At 42.6% G+C, this 21,162-nt stretch overlaps 1 long non-coding RNA gene across 1 annotated transcript; it reads right to left on the bottom strand.

Annotated features, from left to right (window-relative positions):
* Positions 1-1,258: 1,258 nt before the first annotated feature.
* On the bottom strand, positions 1,259-20,094 carry LOC123334968. Its single transcript, XR_006553139.2, has 3 exons — positions 8,786-20,094; positions 8,475-8,652; positions 1,259-7,968 (listed from the first exon to the last, which is right to left on the bottom strand). It is a non-coding gene; the product is annotated as an uncharacterized LOC123334968 (long non-coding RNA).
* Between the last annotated feature and the right edge of the window lie 1,068 nt (positions 20,095-21,162).

The raw sequence follows: 21,162 nt of genomic DNA on the forward strand, positions 1-21,162 counted from the left end.
TGAATAGATGGATGAACACGTGGATGGACAAATGAACTGATGAGGGAACCAGAATGCGCATTCTAGAAGACTTTTTAAGTACCCTTATCACAGTCCCCTCCGATTCTAGGACAGCTGCAGTGGACAATATGTGAAGGCTCAGACTAAATCATCTCACCGCATTCCACTTCAGTCTGCATGTCTCTCTGCTCTGCCCAGGGTCTAACACTGCAGGTACCTACCTCTTCAGCCCACACACAGGCAGTCTGGTCCGCAAGGACAGTGGAATGAACATTCTTAGGGAAATCCTCACCTGTGGGCTGCAAGAGTCAGTGGATAGATGTCCCAGCCTCCAGCCCTTCAGGCAGACAAGCTTCAGAGACAATCTGTACAGGTCTCATCAAGTCTCAGCAGAATCAAGCCTCTGCTGCCTACAGCAATGTCCTCGATACTACATCTTTATGCTGGTTTTCTCTCTGCTCAGTCCTTCACGTCTGCTTCCTAGGATCACCTCGCAAAGAAAACATTTTCACCCAAACCTCTGTCTCAAGCTTTACTTTCTTGGAAACCCAAAGAACTTGTGTCATGATGAATCTAATGTGAGATGCTCAACCTAGGAAAAACATCCAAGGATCTAAGTGATCCAAGACGGGATAGCCTCAGAAAACATACGTGAGACAATATATCACATATGGCCCGCCAGTAACAACATAATGAAAGACAAAACAACGAACACAGTCCCTAAACCCGCAGATGTGTGTCAATCGTTCCTTCCTCTTTCCTGGCTGCTTCCACATCCGTGTACACCGCTTCTTCTGCAAGCTCAGGACCTCAAGCACAGACATCAGCCTCGAAGGCGCTCCCACCACCATCAGTCAGACAGGAGGCTATGTCTGTCTCTGGCTTTCCATCGCCCTTTTCAGCTTCCTGTTACTAATAAACCTAAATGGGATTATACCCCATTGCCACTCCAAAACAACAGAATGTTTCTTTAAATTAGTAGCAGCTTCACTTCAGAGTGTCTCTGTGGAGTAATAATTAAACCCCAGGCTCTAAGCCTTTGAGAGGGTTGATATAAAATGGCTAGATGAAACCATCTTCACAGAAAATATAATGAACCTAACTAGGCCATTGACATGGGCTTTGCTGGTGACTCAGTGGTAAAGAATACAAATGCCAGTGCAGAAGATGCAGGGCTAATCCCCGGGTCAGAAAGATCCCCTGCAGAAGCAAACGGCAACCCGCTCCAGTCTTCTTGCCTAGGAAACCCCATGGACAGAAGAGCCTGGCGGGCTACAGTTCACGGGGTTACAAAGGAGATGGACACAACTTAGAGACTAAACAATAACAACAATAAAGCCACAGAGGCTCGAAAACCCTCAAGAATTTGAATTTTGAAGAGAAATGCACAGAGGTAGAGGAAGTCCTAGCCGAATCATTTGGATGGCCCTGCCGGAGTTAAAGAGGCTGCCCGTGTCCTGCCAACATTCTCTGAGCTGCCCTGGTTTCTGCACGTCTCAGCAACTGAGTGCTCATCCTCTTAGTAACATGAGCCATCTCTCCAGAATTCATCTCTTTAATTTCTCTTTTATTGGCTTAAGCTACCAAGTCAGTTTTCATTGTCTTACAAATAAAAAATGCTAAATGATAAAATTTTATTACTGTAAATCATATCCTCATTCCAATAAAAGTGCCGGGAATTCCCTAAAGCAGAAACCCTGGTCACTCTCTACCTCCTGCTAGGTCGTCCTCCTAGAATAACTCACCTGATTGGTGACTCTTTAAGAAGGAAGTAAGCATGCCCAGTTCAGACCTTCTTTGCCCCTCTTTCCCTCAGCCAGATGATCTACAGCAAACCCTATTTAAAGGAGAACTGGGTTTGCCCCTCTCCACCCCTGATGGTTTCATAATCTCTAATTCAGCATCAGCCAAGCATGTGTGACTGCTGTCTTTCTGGCATCGGCAAACAAACCTGATTCTTTGATATTCATCTCTCTGTCTCTCTATCTGTCTGACTTCTGTCTCTCTGTCTCTATCTGTCTCTCTTTCAGTTCTGACTTAGATGGTAAGGAGCAGCACTGTTTACTAGGCCTCATCAAACCCAGACAGAAAGCTAACATCTAAAAGGGTTTTGGGAATGAGTGGAAAGCTTCAGAAATTAATAGTGATGGACTGCAAAGTATACTTAATATGTTCACATATTGACCCTAAATTCAATGGTTAGGAATCTGGGCGAGAAAATTACACGTGAAGGATAATCTCCAACTGTAAGTTAATATACTTGCTTTGTGACTGTTAGCATGTTATGGTCATAATATTTCATTTCTTCCTCTGTTCTTTGCTTACCACAAGGAAAAACAGGTATAAGAAAACAGAAGTCTTGACACAGTGTGTTCTTAGAAGCATTATGGCTCCTTCAGCTAAAAGGACCAATAAGTTACTAAGTTGCTTTTGAGATCTGCTAATAGACTGTGATAAATTCTAAATTGTGACACCTTTCTGTATAAATGTCTCAGGAGGCTTCTTATTCTAAAATGTGAGGCTAATGGTGAATAACTATCTTAGCTTATAAATCAAAAAGAAGTATTGACCAATAAAAGTTATAGAAGTTGATGTTTAGTGTAAAAAGTACAAATTATACTCTAGTGTTGGTATTTAGATCTTCCACTTTTATAGAAAGTATTAATTCATCAATTAATATTATCAGTTGACTAAATGAGCAAAATCAATAACAATATTACAAGTATTGGAGTATAGCCTCTGCATTCAGTCATCCTTGCCTATACCAAGCTTCATTGCTTATTCCATAAAATTAAACATGGATGTAGCTCTCAGGAGGGTCACATATAGACAAGTAGCATAAATCTGGATTTGCAAAATGAGTGTAGACATCACAACTTCTCCAAGATTACATTTTTATTTTAGTGATTTTTACCCAAAGATGTCAGAAATCTTGGAGTTTCAGTCACTGAGGGTAACCAGACGAAGAAGTTTGGGAGACAAAGTGACCTTAAGACAAATTTTACTAGCATCCCACCTAACTGCAAGATCTAACCTTATCCTCTGACCCTTTGAAATGCCAAAAGTACATTTCATAAAAAAGAGACTATAGTATTCCTGTCTCTTTACTACCCTTGGATTACTGAGGCATCCAAACTTAAAGTGAGCAACATCACAGTTCCTGCAAACACACTGTATCTTAGGAAAGAAATCACAGCACGTGCATAACTCTGATCTCACATTTGCAATTCTCAACCACTTTTTCAAGCACCTTGTTTCTGCAAAGAGAAAAATCATTCCAAGTCTAGGAATTAGTGGCGAGTGAAGTTGGCAACGTTTGAATTCTTCACATGTCTAATCTTCACACTATATTTTAAACAAATTCAACTTAAAACAGAAACCTTAAATATATCGTGGACAGAATTTATCTAAGTGGTGGCTAAAATGAATTGCAGTCCCACCTCTGTCTCTACCAATACACTGAAACTGTTTATCCCAATAAACACAATGGTTAAGCAATAAAATTGAGTTTGCAGCTTCAGGAGTGGCCCCAAATCTTCATGAGCTTCAAAGTTATCCCCAGTAAGTATGCAATCTGGATAAAAACAGTGGGCATGCTATGCAAACATAACATCAAAAGGAACTCTAGTTTTTCCTTCCAATCTGATTGTTGTCCTAAGCCTACTTATATAGATACTCTGGGCCCATGATTTATCACTTAATTTTCTAAATTTAATAAGTAAGCTGAGAAGTATAATAACAATACTTAGCCAGTGATAGGCTTGGTGATACTATTATTGGTACTTTGTTTTTTTATTATCATTATACGAAAGTCTCCAAAAAGATCTTTGACCCTTTATAGAACATTTGTTTTAATTAAAATATGGGAAGATTTCTATTGTCAAAATTAGTAATTCAACACCATGAAATTTGATGAGAGATTCAAAGCAATTTTGTCAAATGGATTTTCCAGCCAGTTAAATATATGCTCTGATCAATTTCAGGATACTTCTTTTTTTACATGTTCAGTGTTGGTTTTCCTAGTCAATGAAAGGAATAAAAGAGAAAGTAAATTGAAGATTTTCGTCTGTGTTGGGTTCTGTGCTAACCCAACACCCAGTGAGGACTAAACTTTGCTTCCGTCGTCCTATTTAAGGAGCCTTAGGGTCAGAGTTGTTTAATAGCTCGCTCAGTATCACAGTGACAAAGGCGGAACACAGACAAGAGAGGGTGAAAATCACTGGCCAATACTTGCTGCTGATGTTACAGAAGACAGTTACTTTGGATCAAATGATATATCCCTGTCTCTGTCTCTCTTTCTCATCTCATTGGAATTTTAGGAATAAGATGCTATGACGCTGTGTCTAGTATGTACTATATCACGTTAAAAAATGCTCTGGGGCTTCAGTAGAAAACTTCTTTTAAACCAGGAGTGAGAAATTATTAAATTTTGCCCAAACAGGGGATAACAGGGTCTAGGAGTGGAAACAGGCTGCGGAATTTGTGTCACTATAACCTCTGGTAGACAACGGTAGTGCATCCAGCTAAAAGCAGGAACAGGGGGTCCGCGTGTGGACAACACTGAAGTGGGAATTCAGAGCCAGAAGATGGTTCAGCTCAAGCCTGTCAGTGAGTTTCAAACAATCAACTAGGAAAGAAGAGAAGTAAAAACTGTCTTCTCTCTAAATTCTTCAGTAATGCACATTTAGCACAAATAGAATGCAGAGGCTAACGTGAAGTCTGGGTTTGAAAAGTAGAAGTAAGCTTAGTTACCCTGAGAGTTGTTTCAAAAAAACAGCTGCTCCCAGAATCAAACTTTCATTAACCATCAAGGGCACAACTGCAACCAGTGGTCACCTCTCTTCAAGGTCCAAAGAATGGTGGAGGGCACTGTGAGCTGTATTCACGAGCGAGAGCTGGAAGTCTCCTCAGGTGGCACGCCTGCAGAGACTCACGGCAAAGTCAGGGTCAAGAGCGTGCCAAGGAGTGGCACCAGGAAAGGGGTGAGTGTGTCCTGTCTCTGTTTGCTTGTGAGTTCCGTCACTTGAGGGAAATTATCTGGAAAAACCAAAGTATTTCAGTGGCCTGAGGACAAGGTTAAATGAAACAGAGTTTCTTCCTGGGGTTGGAAGGAATGGGAAGAGGATAACTGTGCAATCCTTATTCCTCAAGGCTGAAATATTAGCACAGACCAACCCAAAACACAGGCACATGCCCTCTGAAATGAAGAGCAATCCAATCCTACATTTGTCATAAACAGGCTGTATCTTAGAGGTTGATATTCCTCAGCCTCCTCAGCCTGCCCGTCTCTTTCACCCAGGAGTTTAATTTTAGCTCTGTATCAATTATACATTACAATTACACATGGACTTGGGCAGGCACACACACTGTAATGATTCTGCCGCTATCACGGACTCGCTCCGGAGCTCATTCGGGTCACCTCCGTTCCTATAGGATACGATGTTGTTTACTGCCTACTGCCTCACACTCATTTTCCCTGGAGATGGTTGCCCGGAAATAAGCTTCCTCCAAAATGAAAGCTCTCTGCCAAGGCTTTTCAGGGGGAAGAGATAAGCTCTCTGCATCACAGGCCATGCAATGACAGAACGTGTACACGGCCACAAAACCAAAATTCTCCAACCAAACGTCTTCGGCAAGAGTGGCTTCACGTGCCTGGAGGTCCATACAGGTGGCCACGCCTCACCCGGCTGACCCAGTTCAGAAATGCGGCTCTTGTGTGGCAAGGAAGTGGGCGTTGAAGGCTTTTCCTGTCGTTGCCGCAGTGCTGGTGATTGCCAGACGGGCTGGGAAACAAAGGCTCAGCAGAATTATCTCTGCACTTCCCCCAAGCCCAGCTGCTTGCCCTTGACATCTTGAAAGGAGCACTTCAATGAGCTCTTAGCCTCTGAGAGTGATGCCTGAAATATAAGACCAGAAGCATCTATTTATTAAGCTCGGTCACTAAATGAATCTTGCCCCATGGCCAGCTACGCAGTGGAGTTAATGAGGATGGAGCAGACACTGAGCTAGGACATATTTAGCCAGGGGCTGCACCCCGAGGCCTGCCTCCCTGCAAAAGAATGAGGACAACTCTCTCCTGACATCAAAAGGGCTTGAAGGGGACGTGCAAGCAGAGAATTCAGGCAACTTTCACTCCTCACACACTCCTTTTCTCTATTACTGGAAGCCTGGCTGTGTGGTTCCTCCAACACAACGCTGGCCACAGGACTGCAGGCTTTTCTCAAGAGTCAGGGCTCTTCATTTGCAAAGGGGTCGCATATCTACTGTGACCCTCCCATGTCTGAGACATATCTGCTGCAGATACAGCTTGAACAAAGCCAAACTCTCTGCCATGGACTCCTCTCCAGCAGTGGGAGTAGCCGGCAAGGACTCAAACAAATACACCTGTGATTTCCTGATTCTGATACTGCCTTGGAGGCAGCTGTGGTGTGGAAGAATAACAATCTCAGAGAGTGTGGTCAGAGGAAGCATCTCTCAGGAGGCATTGAGTCCCCTGAGCCCTGCCAAGCCCTGGGGTGGAGGCCCGAGCACATCCTCCAAAGAACATGGAGGAGGCGAGGTGTCCAGGGGGTTAAACACATCTCTGCTTTGATAAATGCACCTGCATTTTATCCCCCCAATCACCTAGGGGGAAGGGTTTACTACCAGGGACATGGCTGTGTAATGGATTCAGTTATTTGGGCACTGAAGCTTTGAGGAGGCCACAATACTGAGAGAGAGATGGGTCCAAATGCCCAGCACTCCGATGACTGTGCAAGGTGAAGCATGCTCTTTAACTTCTATGAGCCTCGGTTTTCTCATTGGGAATAACGGGCTGACATAGGGATTAAATTACAGAGCATGCCATAGTTCTGTGGCATGGTTCTTGGCACATAGTAGGTGTTCCAGGAGCGCTTGTTAGAGTCAACAATTGTGCCTGCTCCAGATATGAAGGTAAGCCCTTTGCAGACTTTTAAAAATGTAATTCTCCCAATGAAACAGATGCTATCGTTATCACCATCTTAAACAGGAAGAAGCCAGAGTCTAGAGGACCTAAGAATAAACTGCTCCATTCGTAAAGCTGGTCAGCAGGAGAACCGGTACTCAACCCTGGATCGGCTCCCAGGCCAAACATTTAACTCACTTCCCTAGCACATCATAGGCATTTGGGGAGTTTTAACTCTAAGCCGAGTCGCACCTCTTTGGGTGGAATCAGAAATCACACACTGCTCTCTCATCTTCCTTTGAGGAGGTCACAAAGGAAAGGGAGTTCCATTCCATCCTGACCTCTTTCTGGTTTCTTCTCAGCTAAAACAGCACAAGGCTGGAAGCTCTTTGGCTTACTTCTGTTTATTAAGGAAATAGGCTGGAGTGGGCGTAGCTGGGGTGAGATTCCTATTGCTCTGTGCAGGGAAAGGTTTATCACACGAACACACCGTGACAGATGAGGTCCGGTGATAGAAATGGCCCTTGAGCAGCCTACTGCTTCGCCACTATCGCCAAAGAAAAGCTGTCTCTGTAAGGATGATAAAAACTTGGCCTGAAAAATCAACAAAGCAAAAAATAGCTCAACTTCAACGAGACTGTCCATGAAAAACATCCTACCATCACTCTATACTCTATTGAGAATTTACAAGGACTTAGGCAGTCGACTGCATACAAACAAAAGAGGTAAGAAACCAAGAATTAGCTATTTTAATAATAAGAATGACTATGTTATGTATATTCTAGGAAAGCAGTAAGAATATAAAAAGAAAGGAAATGTAAGGTTTTTCATTTATTTGGTGCACAAACTTTATTAAGAGCATATTATTAACTATAAGATGGTTGGATGGCATCACTGACTCAATGGACATGAGTCTGAGTAAACTCCAGGAGTTGGTGGTGATGGACAGGGAGGCCTGGCATGCTGCAGTCCATGGGGTCGCAAAGAGTCGGACACGACTGAGCGACTGAACTGATGAGATACACTCAGCACTGTTCTAAATCCTGGGGATTCAGCAAGCAGTAAACAAAACAAATAAAAAGACACATCACCAAAGCAATCATAGCAGTAAATACCCAGCATCATGGAACTTACTCTACCTGTGTAAATACTGATCATACAAATATTCATCATTTTTATCTCCTTAGCTTTGAGGTTGAAGCCTATTTCAGGGTAAGAACCTAACAGTGCATTCCTTCCATTAATTCTGTGTCAAGTGAGCCTTACCCCTTCCACAGCTGCCAGAGAGTTCAGTCTGATAAGAGAAGGGGAAAATGAAAAGGAACGTATGATATGAAATCAGGAGTCCGTCCCAGGTGAGGCTGGGGGCAGAGGAGGAAAGAAGGGAATGGTAACCTCTCACAGTTTTCCCACCCCAAACACAGGCAATAGGAAAGTAACTTCACCATCATTCTGAGTAAACCACCTGCTACTGCGTTCAAAAAGGAAAAAAAAGGAAATCACGTAACACACTTCAAAGTCCAGAAACAATGCATATGGTCTGAATTACCATTGCCTCTATTAGCATGGATAATCAAGAGTCCACTGTGTGTGTTCAGTTCCAGCTAGCCCCAGGCAGGTCCTGAAATACCGCAATTACACGGTTTCCTCCCACTCCTGGCCTGCAGAATGGATGCAGAAATGGTGTTCAAACAGGCTGGAGCATCGTTTTTAGCGCGGGGGTAAACCTGAAGAAAAGCACAGCGTTTTTAAAACAGGTGGGAGAAAGGAGCTCCCCACAACACCAGGAACAGTCCCGTTTTTTTGGAGGAGAGAAAGATGAGGCCAGAGTGACACGATGCAATCTGATTGGTCAGTTACCCTTGACTTCCAAAAGAAGATTCCAGGAGACCGAGGCCAGAGGCCAATCCAAAACAGTAGTTAGTCAGGAGCGGAGAACGAGCGAGTGAGAGGGGGGCGAGCAGGCTCCTGGCACTGTCAGATCTGCGATAAGGAATGGCACCATTATGCCCGCAGTTTCAGAAGTGGCCCTCCTTTCGTCCTGCTTTCAAAAGAAGCCCCTCCATTCACCTTCTCATTAAAACAGCCTCTCCAGAAAAAAAGTGCTGAGACCGCACAAAGCAGGCCATTCATCACCAGGGCAACCCGTGTGCTCAATGAGAGCTGGCGAGCACAAAGGGGCAGCTTAAGGCTTTGCAGGGAAACTGGTTCTCTTCGCCTCAGACCATATTTCAGATTTAACGCTGGATTTCAGACAGGAAACAAATTCTTTTTTGGGGGGGTGGTTTGTGCACTAGGAATACTCATGAAGAATGAAATCATCCTTTTAATTTATTTTTTCAAAGCAGGCAAGCTCTTGGCTGCTATTAAGCACCAAATTTCATTTATCAAAACAACTAACACCATCTACATTCCATCCTGTTTTATACCATCCCATTTATAGCATCTAAATTCAGTGTGGCTCATCGTCCCCCAAGATGTCCTGGACACTTAATGTGCAAGGACCATTCAGATACACTTCTTCCCAGCTCTGTTCCTACCTGCTCCCCAACCCCAACTGCCTTCCACCCTGCTGTAAAAGACCACACACACACACACACCCCACATGTCTCAGGGCTGGTAGAAGCTTACCCAGCTATAGCCCAAATATAATGTGTGAAATGATGCAAGAATCTGGCTACAGCGCTATCCACACATATAATGCAATTTACTGAAAGTCATTTTTGTGTTATAAATCCTTTTAAGGGCTTTGAGATATTACAGTTACAAAAAAAAAAGAAACCCTCCCTTTGGTAGAGGCAAGGGGGGCAAATTATCTTACAGCACACCACGTTTAGCTTTTAGCTAGTGTGGTTACCTGATCAACTCTACTTAATTCCTGGACATCCTTATATACACCTCTTTCTTTTCCTGAAGATGAAATAGAACCACTACATTTGAATGGGAAAATAATATTTTATCTCAGTTTTATTTTAATCTGCTGTTGACAAAGCTTTTTCTCAGTCACTTTTCAGAGAAATATCATCTCCTGAGAAGTCATCTTTAGCATATTAGAATCTCAAGCAGAAGTTCCATTGTGGACACCTGAGGCAATTTTCTCAGATATAGGACAGACTTCAGCTGGAGTGTGAAACTGCGTCTTTTTTTGTTTTCAGTCTTTCTCATGTATTCCAAGGAGTGGGGTGAATTGGTTTAACACTCCTGTTTCATAAACTGGTTTTTTTTTTTTTTTCATTTTGTTTAAAATCTATGCAAAGTACCTAAAAAAAAAAAAAAAAAACTTGAAATGCAGCTGAAATACTAACTCTTTCACATTCACCAACAAAGAATTAGAGAAATCAGGGACATAGCCAGACAGAATTAATAATAACCAAAAAGAGTACCAAGTCCTGAGTCAGTTAACAGATTCCAAGATTAACAGGACATAAATTCTGCTCTGGTGATATTTAGGCAAAAATAAAGAGGACAGTGTATTTATCCATCTACAGAGAAAAGTTAAGTGTCTAAGAATAGGCAATACCTTGTAGCTAACTACCTAAACAAGAGCTGTTTGCACTCTTCTCAATAATTCAATGATTTTCAAGAGTCTAAAAACATCCTGAGATCAAAATGTTTGAAAGTTGCTATTTTAATCAAATTGAGTACAAAGTGAGGAAACAGGGACAGAGAGTAGAAGCAATGCTTTCAGAAATGCTGGCTATGAGGGGAAAAAAATAGGATTATGTAGAAGGGAAATTTGGAATCAAAGATGTTGGGTGTGTATGTGTTTTAAGATAGATGGTATTTAAATTTGAGCAAGTTTAAATATGAACAATAAGGGTCCATTAAAGAGAGGGACGCTGTATATAGATGGGAGATGGGGTAAAGAGAACACAACCCCTGAGAAGAAATAAAGAAATAGTCTTAGGCTGGAAAACCTGTGAAATTTCTCCTTTTAACAGGAGAAAATTAACAAGGGATTGATCCTGATGCTGAGGAAATGAGTATTTGCAGCAGAAAGTGGAGGGCACTCTCGTCTTATGGTTGCTATATACTCTGAATTAGGAGGTGAGGTTATATGCTGAAGAAGAGGAGAAAGGTTGGGAGCCAGGGAAGAGCAGGAGATGGGAGAGACTGGAGAATGTCTGAAAGCATTCCTACAGAGGATGTGAGGGACACGGCAGGAAGCCATGTGGGATTGGCCCGGAAGCATTGGAATATTGTTGGCGAAAGTTAAAGACCATCAGCTTATAGTGGACCAAATCAGTGGATTAACTTTGTTTTACTTTGCTGTGAAATATAACATACATACAGAAACACACATTAAATACATTTTAAGATTACACAAATGTTTCTAAAGTTAATCAATATCTTTAGCCTACCAGACAGAAAGGCTTTCACTGTTTACTCACCTACCATTATGTCATTATTATCATGTATTTTAACACTGTATTTTCCTCTATAATACATTATTATCACTTTATATAGTAAGTGTTGATGTATATTTACAGATTTATGATCTCCTTTCCTCCCCATTCCTTCTTTCACGTTAGGCCTTCCATTCGGGCTCACCTTCCATTAGAATTTCCTTCAGTGACAGTACACTGGCACAAACACACCTTACTTTTATTTGCCTGAAAATAATCTGATTTAACCTTTATTTTTTAAAGATTTTTCTCAGGATATAGAACTCTAACTTGGCATGTATTTTCTTTCATCCCTTTGGAGACATCATTCCACTGACTTCTGGCTTTCATTGCTGGGATTGAGAAGTCAACAGTCAAATGTAGCTCCTTTTAAAGTATTCTAACATTTTTCTCTGGCTGCTTTGAATATTCTTTTTTGGTGCTATGCAGTTTTATTGTAAAATATCTAGGTATGAAGTCATATTTACTCTGCTTAAGATTTTTATTAGTTTTTTTTTTTTTTTGATCTTTGGATTGGTATATTTCATCAGTTCTGCAAAATTCTCAGTCATCAGTTCTTCAAGTATCACCTCTGCCCCTACTCTCTCTTCAATTAAATGATATACTTCCCTCTATGACGTTTAACCTTATTTTTATACTCTTGTCTCTTTATCATTTATTCTGTATATTTTTTCTCATCTATATTTCTATTCACCTTCTGATTAAGTCTGTGGATAATTTACTGTTAAATCCAGACCTTGAGTTTAATTGGGGTTACATTTTGGTTTTCATTTCTAGAAGTTTTACTTGGCCCTTTTTCATCTGTTAGGCTAAATTTTAGAATTTCCTGTGTTTGCCACTTATTTTATAGAGTACACAAAAGTGTTTATGATTTGTGTCCAATGAATCCAAACTATGATGTATTTGTAGACCTGTTTCTTCAATATGCTATTCCTAATTTTTCCTCTTGATAATATTCTGTTGCTTTCATTAAGTTGCTCAGTCATATCCTACTCTTTCCAACCCCATGGACTGTAGCCTACCAGGCTCCTCAGTCCATGGAATTCTCCAGGCAAGAATACTAGAGCGGGTTGCCATTTCCTTCTCCAATTCTGTTGCTTAATGTGATTGATTTTATTTTTGACTATATACTTTTAATTTTTCCTGGAAAAAAAAATTTTTGTGGGGATTCCTTGAAGCTTAGCATCAAGTTACCTACCTCCAAAGAGACTTGAATTTACTTCTGCCTGGAAACCAAGGGCATTACAGTCTAGAACCACCTTAAATCACATTTTTAACTTGAGGTTTCCCTAAACACCCTTCAGGATATATGAACTTAGCCTGAAAATCTGCATACAGTTTGGCCTGTGGCCGCAACTTTTCAAAAAGTAGTTTTTCTTTCCTTTTTTTCTCTTCTATGCATAGTTCCAAAACAACTTTTCTGGCAGTTTCTTTCTGATTTACCCTGAGAGTCTAACCTTTTGTGATTATGGCTTAATGTGAGGAGAATCTGTTATTAGATTCCCCCACTTACATTGGCCCTGGGCCTGAAATTATGATCCCTGACCCGATAAAGCTGCCAAAAACAAGTGAAATTTTTCCAGTGTTAGAAACTGCTTCTGGGCCAAGTGGCTTCAGTGTTCAAGTTACTTCTTTGAGTTTCTAGTTGATCTTAAATTTCAGCCTGGTAATTCCTTAATATCTTAAAAATTCTTCAATGTTTTAAATGAGGTACTTTAAATATTATATCATATATCATATATCATATAAATGAGGTACTATAAATATAAACATTTTAAAATATTTTCAGCAGGAGAAAATAGTCCAAATAATCTAGTCAATCATTACCAAAGTGAAAATCATGATATTTCTTCAGGATTTCTCATTAGTTCAAGTACAGACACAGGGGAAATGGGCATTTAATTTCATTCAAGACTGGGGTTTCACCAAATAACAACAGAAAGAGGATGTGGCAAGTCAGCTTAGGGAATTAATGTTTGAAGTCTTAAATTATAAAATGTGATCTGGATGAGAAAAATAGGAAATATTTGAAAGTAGACTGATAAACAGAGTAGACATCTCATTGAGGTCAAAGAACTGATATGTTAGGAACCACTTAGTAAGTTGTAGATTTGATGAACAAGGTGAAATTGAAGGCAGTATACCAAGTGTCATTTGCTTTGCAGAGCAGGATAATTTTCACAAAAGTAGAATTATGACAAGGCAGATCTGGAAAACAAGCAAATGGGACTTCAAGATATGAAAGGTTTCTTAGCTTTTATCATTTCACTGTGGATTCCAGTGAGAATTGAAGATTCACTTTCCTCTCTTCAGGGATCAAATCAAAGCAAGAACAGAGGCCAGGAAATGGAAGACAGTTTAGCATTCAAAGAATTCGTTTTATTAATGGTCCAGGCAAGTGCTTCACAACCTGCAACATTTGGAAATCTCTAGTATATCTGGAGTGGATTACATGGCTTAGAAAAACTCTCTGGCAGTATGGTACGCTTTACACTCTGAACAACGAATAAAAATGCTTGAAGCATTTCCACAGAAAAGATCCAAGATACCCAAGCTCAACATTAGAAGCAAGCACAAAACTCACAAGTAGGCAAGCACCCTCTAGGCCAATGAGGAGTGAGCAGCAGAATCAGACCTACAGCATCTTCATACACTTGAATTAGCAGCAGAGAATTTAAACTAAGTATGCTTGATATGTTTAAAGAAGTAAAAAAGGAGATATAAAATATGAATAAGATGTCCAGGCATGTTTAAAAAAGAAGCAAACAGGATTTCTAAATCTTAAAAAAAAAAGTAATAATGAAATTAAAAATCCAGTGATGGCTTTAAGAGCTGATTAGACACAACTGAGGAGTTAGTGAATCAGAGATATGGAGAATTATCCAGAATACAGCATGAAGACCCTAAGAGATGGAAAATATGAAAGAGGCAAGATAAACAAAAAAAATAATGAGCGATTCTAACATAAATCTAATTAGATTTTCAAGAGCAGAGATGGGGAGAGACAATTTCCAAAGAGTTTATGGCTAAGAATTGCTTAAAGTACAGCAAACCCAAAGCACAAAAAAAGAACTCATACCTAAACCCATTTTAGCAATTATAGGACACCAAAGAGCAGATAACCTACAAAGAACTACAGCAGACTTAAGCAAGTGTTTTTTCTGGATTGAACCAAATAGCAAGTATTTTAGGCTTTACAAGTTTCACAGTCTTTATTTCAGCTATTCAACTCTGCCATTTTTGTGCAAAAACACCCACAGGCAACATGTAAATAAATGACCACGACTGTGTTCCATCAACTTTATTTAAAAAAACAGGCAGCAGGACACACGTGGCTCATGAGTCATAGTCTGCCAGTTCCTGAACTACAGAATGTCACCCTGACTCTGGATATCCAAGAGATGTCTCCTGTTCCCTCCCCAAAGCCCTCATTGCCCACCCAACCTAATTAGTCCTGTTCAACATGAGAAGTTAGAACTAAGAGTGACCCTGTCTACTCGATTGGAATCAGCCAAGCAGAAAACTGCTCCCCACATCTCCAGCGACGCTTCCCCAGTGTGCCCCAATATGACCAGTGCAGACAAAAGGGCCCACAGAAGGTTATTTAGAACCTGCTTTTAGTATCCCTCAGCCCTTATGCTCGCCCCATCCCCAGGTCAAAGAGGGTAAGGCCCATGGACACATAGGCATCGGCCCATCACTTTCACCGTGGGTGCCAATATCACATCCAGGAAGCTAAATAATGGACCAGTTTATGAAGAAGGATTATGGCCGCATTTTCTGTGACTATCCCACAACAGCAATGCCAGGAAGCTGACTCTACCTCTGGAAGTACTACTGTGGACAGTGTGTGAGATGACCATGTTGGGGAAAAAGCGTTCTAAGGATGTCCTTTTATATCAATGCCCCAAGGGGCCAATGGAGACTAACAAGGCCCTTGACCAAAACTGCAGCAGGCGGTGGACGCAAAACAAAAAGCAAAGTTGTAAACACCAAAACACCCTGAGGAGCACATTTCTGCAAGATTCCCAGAAGTTCGGGTTAGCATTAATCATCGCTCCTAATTGCTATCAGTTAACTCTCCTGAGCCCTCTCCCGGCCAAGCCACCATCCCATGAAACACGTTGTCTTCCCTTATAATGCATTTTCAGTCTTGCCAGTAACAGAATCTGTGGCTTTGGGGTTCTTTTACAAGAACACTGATCGAATTACCTGAAGACATTTTGGTGTGTTCTGGGTTACTGGGCAGAATTCCAGAAACAAATGCCTACATTACCCTCAAATAGAATACCTAACTTTTCAGAACTGCACAGAAGTAGATGTCTCTCAGGCTTTTCCAGCTTAGCCACTGATGAAAGGTGCCGTGTATTTGACATCCTACTCTCTGTCCGCTAGGTTACACAGGCTTCACGTAATCTCATAACCTCTAAAACGTTTCCAGTCAAGGCCCTTTGTTGCCACAGCATCCGATGTTTGCCACTGGAGATGCAAACAGACCAAGCTTCTTTTAGTCCAGGCCTGCACGCTGCAGACTCCTTTCTCAGCCTTATAAATCTCATTGTGATTTCCATTCCATTAAATCCATTCACTTAAGAAACTGCTGCCTATTCTATTATTTAAGTGCTCAGAAAAAAAACCAAATCAAACAAGCAAACAAAAACCTTGCCTCCTTTTCCCCCTAGTAAGTTTCAATACTTTGCAACATTTCAGAAGTTCTTTCTAATGGTATCCAGAAAACCTATCCCTTAAGATATGAATGGCAGTATAGACTAGGGCAGCGCTGTGGTTTATTCTCCTGAAAGGTGGAGAAACTGAGGCCTACAGTCTGAATGACTTGTCAAAGAGCAAACAGTGTCAGAATCAAGTACAATTTCATTCTAATGATTCATTTCCTGCCATCTGATGCATATCTGAAAATCTGAGCTTTTCATTTGTGCTATGATTCCAAGATTGCTAACTTCCTTTTCCTACAAACACTGCTGACTATATTTATGTGTGTGTGTGTGTGTGTGTGTGTGTGTGTATAATGTGTAGCACTAATAGAAGTTGATAATTGAATAGTCATCATGTCAACTTGACTTTCGTTTGATCTTGTGTCAGTGTTACTTAAAGTGAAGAAATCAAGATGATAGCACAGCAGATGCTGCCAAATGAAAAAATTTGCCGCAACGAGCTTTTTATGAAATATTGAGGCTGAGCAGAGAGCCAGTGCCTCTGACAAAAATACTCTCCGTCACTCTCCTCCCTAAATCACAGTGTGGAGGCTGCTGGCACTCTGGGTTTTCCACTGCCGTCCTGAATGTGCTGAGCTGGGAAACATCCAAGATCAAGAGTTGACCTTTTTATTGCAGACTGTGAGATCATCTTCATTCCCATAGGTTTACATTCCAAACAAGCGTTTCGTTTTTGCAGGTTTTGGATTTCCACACAAATTCTCATTTGTACTAAGGTATAAAAAAAAAAAAAAAAATCCTCACACTGAGCAGGAAAGGAGATTGCAAAGCCTCTAGCAGCAGCAGCAGGAGAGGCAGGCAGATATGGGTGGCGCTGAGTTCTCCCACCTCCACGGTCATGGTAGTTGACCTTCACCCTCCCCTCCAGGGGCAAATCTAACATCACACGCCTAAACAGGTGCACAGCTTATTACTTGGTCGATGCCTTTGACTGATCACTGAGTGAGGTCAGCCTCAGTTTAAAGGAAGGAAAGGAAGGGTACCTAGAGATGGTGCCAGCGGGACAAGGAGGCTTTTCTAGGCCTAATGAGTGTGAAGGTAAAGACCACCTGAGGTTCCTTCAGTTCTCCTTGCGTCACTGGCTGGGGCACTCCAGACCCGATGACATTGACTGGGCACCCACGTGATCATGTTCTGGGTCCTGCTGGACACTGTCACTCAAGGCTTGGCAGCTTCCGCGGGACAGGCTTAGAGATAAGGGCCATGCAGCTCTCCTCTGCGGACACACAGAGCCCACAGCCCCTCCACTCAGTGGCACGGAGCAGTGGGCAGGGGGCAAAGAGGCATAAGGTCCAGCTACAGTTCGATCACTCCCCCGTGACACCACGGGAACCTTCCGCTTCGCCGACTGCAGTGGGCCCGCTGTTCTATTCCCGGCACGATGCTCGGGCTGGCCAGGATTCATTTCTCTCTATTCAGCTCAAGTTGAAGTCACACAACAAAATGCACAGTGACAAGATTTCCTGAGGCTTTCAGGTGCACTCGGCCTGGCAGGCTGTGGCTTGCTGCGTTTCCAAGTCAGGGGTGAATAAATGAAGGTACCGATTGCTTCCAGGCTCCAGTCAGCTTCCAACAGATATCTCAAATTAGTTACTCAGGAGACAGTTAAGGATCATTTGAGTCATTCATGCAACAAAATATTTTAGAGCACCAACTATGTCCTCGGCATATGCTCAGCCCTGGCTGATACTAATATAGATAAGACACGACAGGAGGAGTTTGCAGGTGAGTAAGAGAGAGAAGCGCAAATACAGTGCAATAAAGTGAGCACAAGTCAGAGATACGTGCAGGAACCTCAGGAGATCAGCGTCTACCCCGCTCTGAAATGCATGAGAAGGTTTTCTTAGGAAAGTGTGCCCAGGAAAGGAGGGCAGAGGGATGAAGGGGTGTGTGTTACAAGCAAAAAAAAAATGCACGCAAAGGGGAAAGAGCTTGAAGCAGAATGCTACTGCCTGCAGCTGGTTCCTGCCACAATATGTCATGTGTGTGCTCTACAGGGATGGAGCCGGTCAGGAGTTAGGAGCCCAGGTGGAGGTCAGGTCAAGGAGATGTTAGGGTCCCATGGGAGGAAATTGATTCCACAGAAACTGAGAAGCTGCTGAAGGCTTTGAGCAGGGAGGAACATGGTCAATATGCACTCCTGAAACATCACTCTGGCAACATCGTAGAGAAGAGCGCTCAGGGGACAAGAATGAAGAAGAGGAAGACAGTAAGGAACTTATTTCAAAACCCGGGATAAACAGTGGTGAGGTCTTGACTCCCATAGCGGACCACCAAGTCTGGAAACCCCAAGCATCCCCATTTAAACACTGTGTACAACCAACCTTGAACCCACTGCAAAAAATCTACTGCATGAAGTGTACCTAAAGTTGGAATTCTTCCTAAAGCCGATGGAAGTAAGGACACAAAAGGTTGAGAAATTCCATTCACCTCCCCAGTTGCCCAGGCCTGCTTCTGACCCCATTCCATGAGGGCCCAGACCAACCCCTACCTGACGATACCTGGCTTGGTTCTCGGGATGTAGCTGAGAACATCTGCATGGATGTAGTGGACACATCCATGACCACTGCTCATTCTCCATGCCTCCACCAGCTTCTAAGGACTTGCTTCTCATCTGTTTTACGGTCCTTGTCATGTCTGCCTCCTCATCAATTGACCTACAGAGTTGGTGCCTCCTTGACAGCTCAGCTCTGTGGTTGTTCAAATTCCATGTGATATAATGCTTGATGAGGATGAAGAGTAAATCCCAGCATGTTACAGAGGGATGTGCACAGTCCCTTCCTCCTAGTAAGATAACACCAGGCATTGCAGTCTCACGGGGAGAATGTCTTTCAATCTTAAGCATTGAAAGGCCAGTCCTGTCTTTTTAGGGCATCCGAGACAAGGACTCACCCTCTCTTTACACTTTAAGGGGTACTGTCATTCAAACTTGTTGAACAGCCAGCGCTCTTCAGCCTTCCGTCGTCCCCAGGCAGCAGAGCCCGTGTCAAGGCTCTTGGCTTCTCGCCTAGACTGGCTGAGCAGAGGTCTCTCTGGGCTGCAGACTCTCCCTCCTAGGTGACAGTTCCTCCTGCTACAACCCCTGGTGGCGATAAAAACTTTGCTTCTCCTTTCTGCTTTCATTGAAAAAGTAAAGAGAAAGAACGCATGCCTGGCACGTTCTTGTACACATTCAGTTCTCCTCTCCCTTCTCAACTCTAAAAAAAGAGCCAAGAAAACAAGGATCTATCTCTCGCCTCATTCCCACTCCCCACTAGGAGCCTCAGCATTACTTTTTGGAAGCAAGCTTGACAGAGTAGAGGTTGAAACAGACAACCTGTGCTTGCCCCCCGGTCACAGTGTCATATGACAGTATAACTGCAGCTTTCTCGTTGTTTCTTCCCTGAGACTATACACTCCTTGAAGAAACTGTGACTGCTTCTTCATCATCCTCCAGCCTAGCAGTGTCTGGGGTTCCATGGTTGCACCATTAATGTTGACTGAATAAATGCACAGGGCCCACCTCCACTCACATGAGCAAATGACCATTCAGTCGGGCCTACAACACACCAAGAGCCACACCTCTGGGACATTCCCATCCTACAGGCTATTCTTTGCATGATTTTGAGGTCAATATTTTTTCCTTCCAAGACAGTCATGACCCTAGGCATCTGTTCTTGAATAGCAGGTGTTTAATCAAAAGAAGAGAAAATTCTGCACAGCTACTCAAGAGTAAGCACTAGGGAACACGCACCGTGAATAAGAAGTCAGTGCACGTACTGGAGAGGGGGCATCCGTGGTGATTTGAAGTGACAAGACTTGGGCTGATGCTGCACAGAGTCATAAATGGCAGTTTGCCTTATGTTCTCTCTTCTTCCTGTTGGGATCATTTCCCACCACAATTGCTGCCATGGAGCCCATGACACTGGAAAACACTCATAGCTGTATGCAACCTGTGGTGAAATCAGGACTGTCACGTCATGCCAGGCCGGGCATGAGGCTCAGCATTTGGACCTAGAACTATGGAGACTCTCCCAGATACACCCCAAGGTCAGTCAGTCAGTTCAGTCGTTCAGTTGTGTCCAACTCTCTGCGACCCCATGGACTGCAACACACCAGGCCTCCCTGTCCATCACCAACTCCTGGAGTTTGCTCAAACTCATGTCCATTGAGTTGGTGATGCCATCCAACCATTTAATCCTCTGTCGTCCTCTTCTCCTCCTGCCTTCAATCTTTCCCAGCATCAGGGTCTTTTCAAATGAGTCAGCTCTTTGCATCAGGTGGCCAAAGTATTGGAGTTTCAGATTCAGCATCAGTCCTTCAATGAATATTCAGAACTGATTTCCTTTAGGATGGACTGGTTGGATCTCCTGGCAGTCCAAGGGACTCTCAAGAGTCTCCTCCAATACCACAATTCAAAAGCATCAATTCTTTGGTGCTCAGCTTTCTTCACAGTCCAACTCTCACATCCACACATGACCACTGGAAAAACCATAGCTTTGACTAGACAGACCTTTGTTGGCAAAGTAATGTCTCTGCTTTTTTAATATGCTGTCTAGGTTGGTCATAACTTTCCTTCCAAGGAGTAAGCGTCTTTTAATTTTACGGCTGCAGTCACCATCTGCAGTGATTTTGGAGCCCCCAAAAATAAAGTCTGACACTGTTTCCACTGTTTCCCCACCTATTTCCCATGAAGTGATGGGACCAGATGTGTGGAGTTAAACAGCTGGGTGAGTCTAGGTCTCTCTAGAGAGAGACCTACCAACACCACTGTCATCCCAGGGTGAGTGGGGAATACCCAAAGCTGCACCTTCCTGAGGAGCAACATAAGAGACTTATTACTGTGGGAAGGAAATACACTTCTGCTTTATTGACTACACCAAATCCTTTGATTGTGTGGACCACACCAAACTGTGTAAAATTCTTAAAGAGATGGGAATACCAGACCACCTGACCTGTCTCTTGAGAAATCTGTATGCAGGTCAAGAAGCAACAGTTAGAACTGGACATGGAACAACAGACTGGTTCCAAATAGGAAAAGGAGTACATCAAGGCTGTATATTGTCACCCTGATTATTTAACTTATATGCAGAGTACATGATGAGAAATGCTGGGCTGA

The sequence above is a fragment of the Bubalus bubalis genome, chromosome 9 (genome assembly GCF_019923935.1).
Source record: "Bubalus bubalis isolate 160015118507 breed Murrah chromosome 9, NDDB_SH_1, whole genome shotgun sequence".
Lineage (NCBI taxonomy): Eukaryota > Metazoa > Chordata > Mammalia > Artiodactyla > Bovidae > Bubalus > Bubalus bubalis.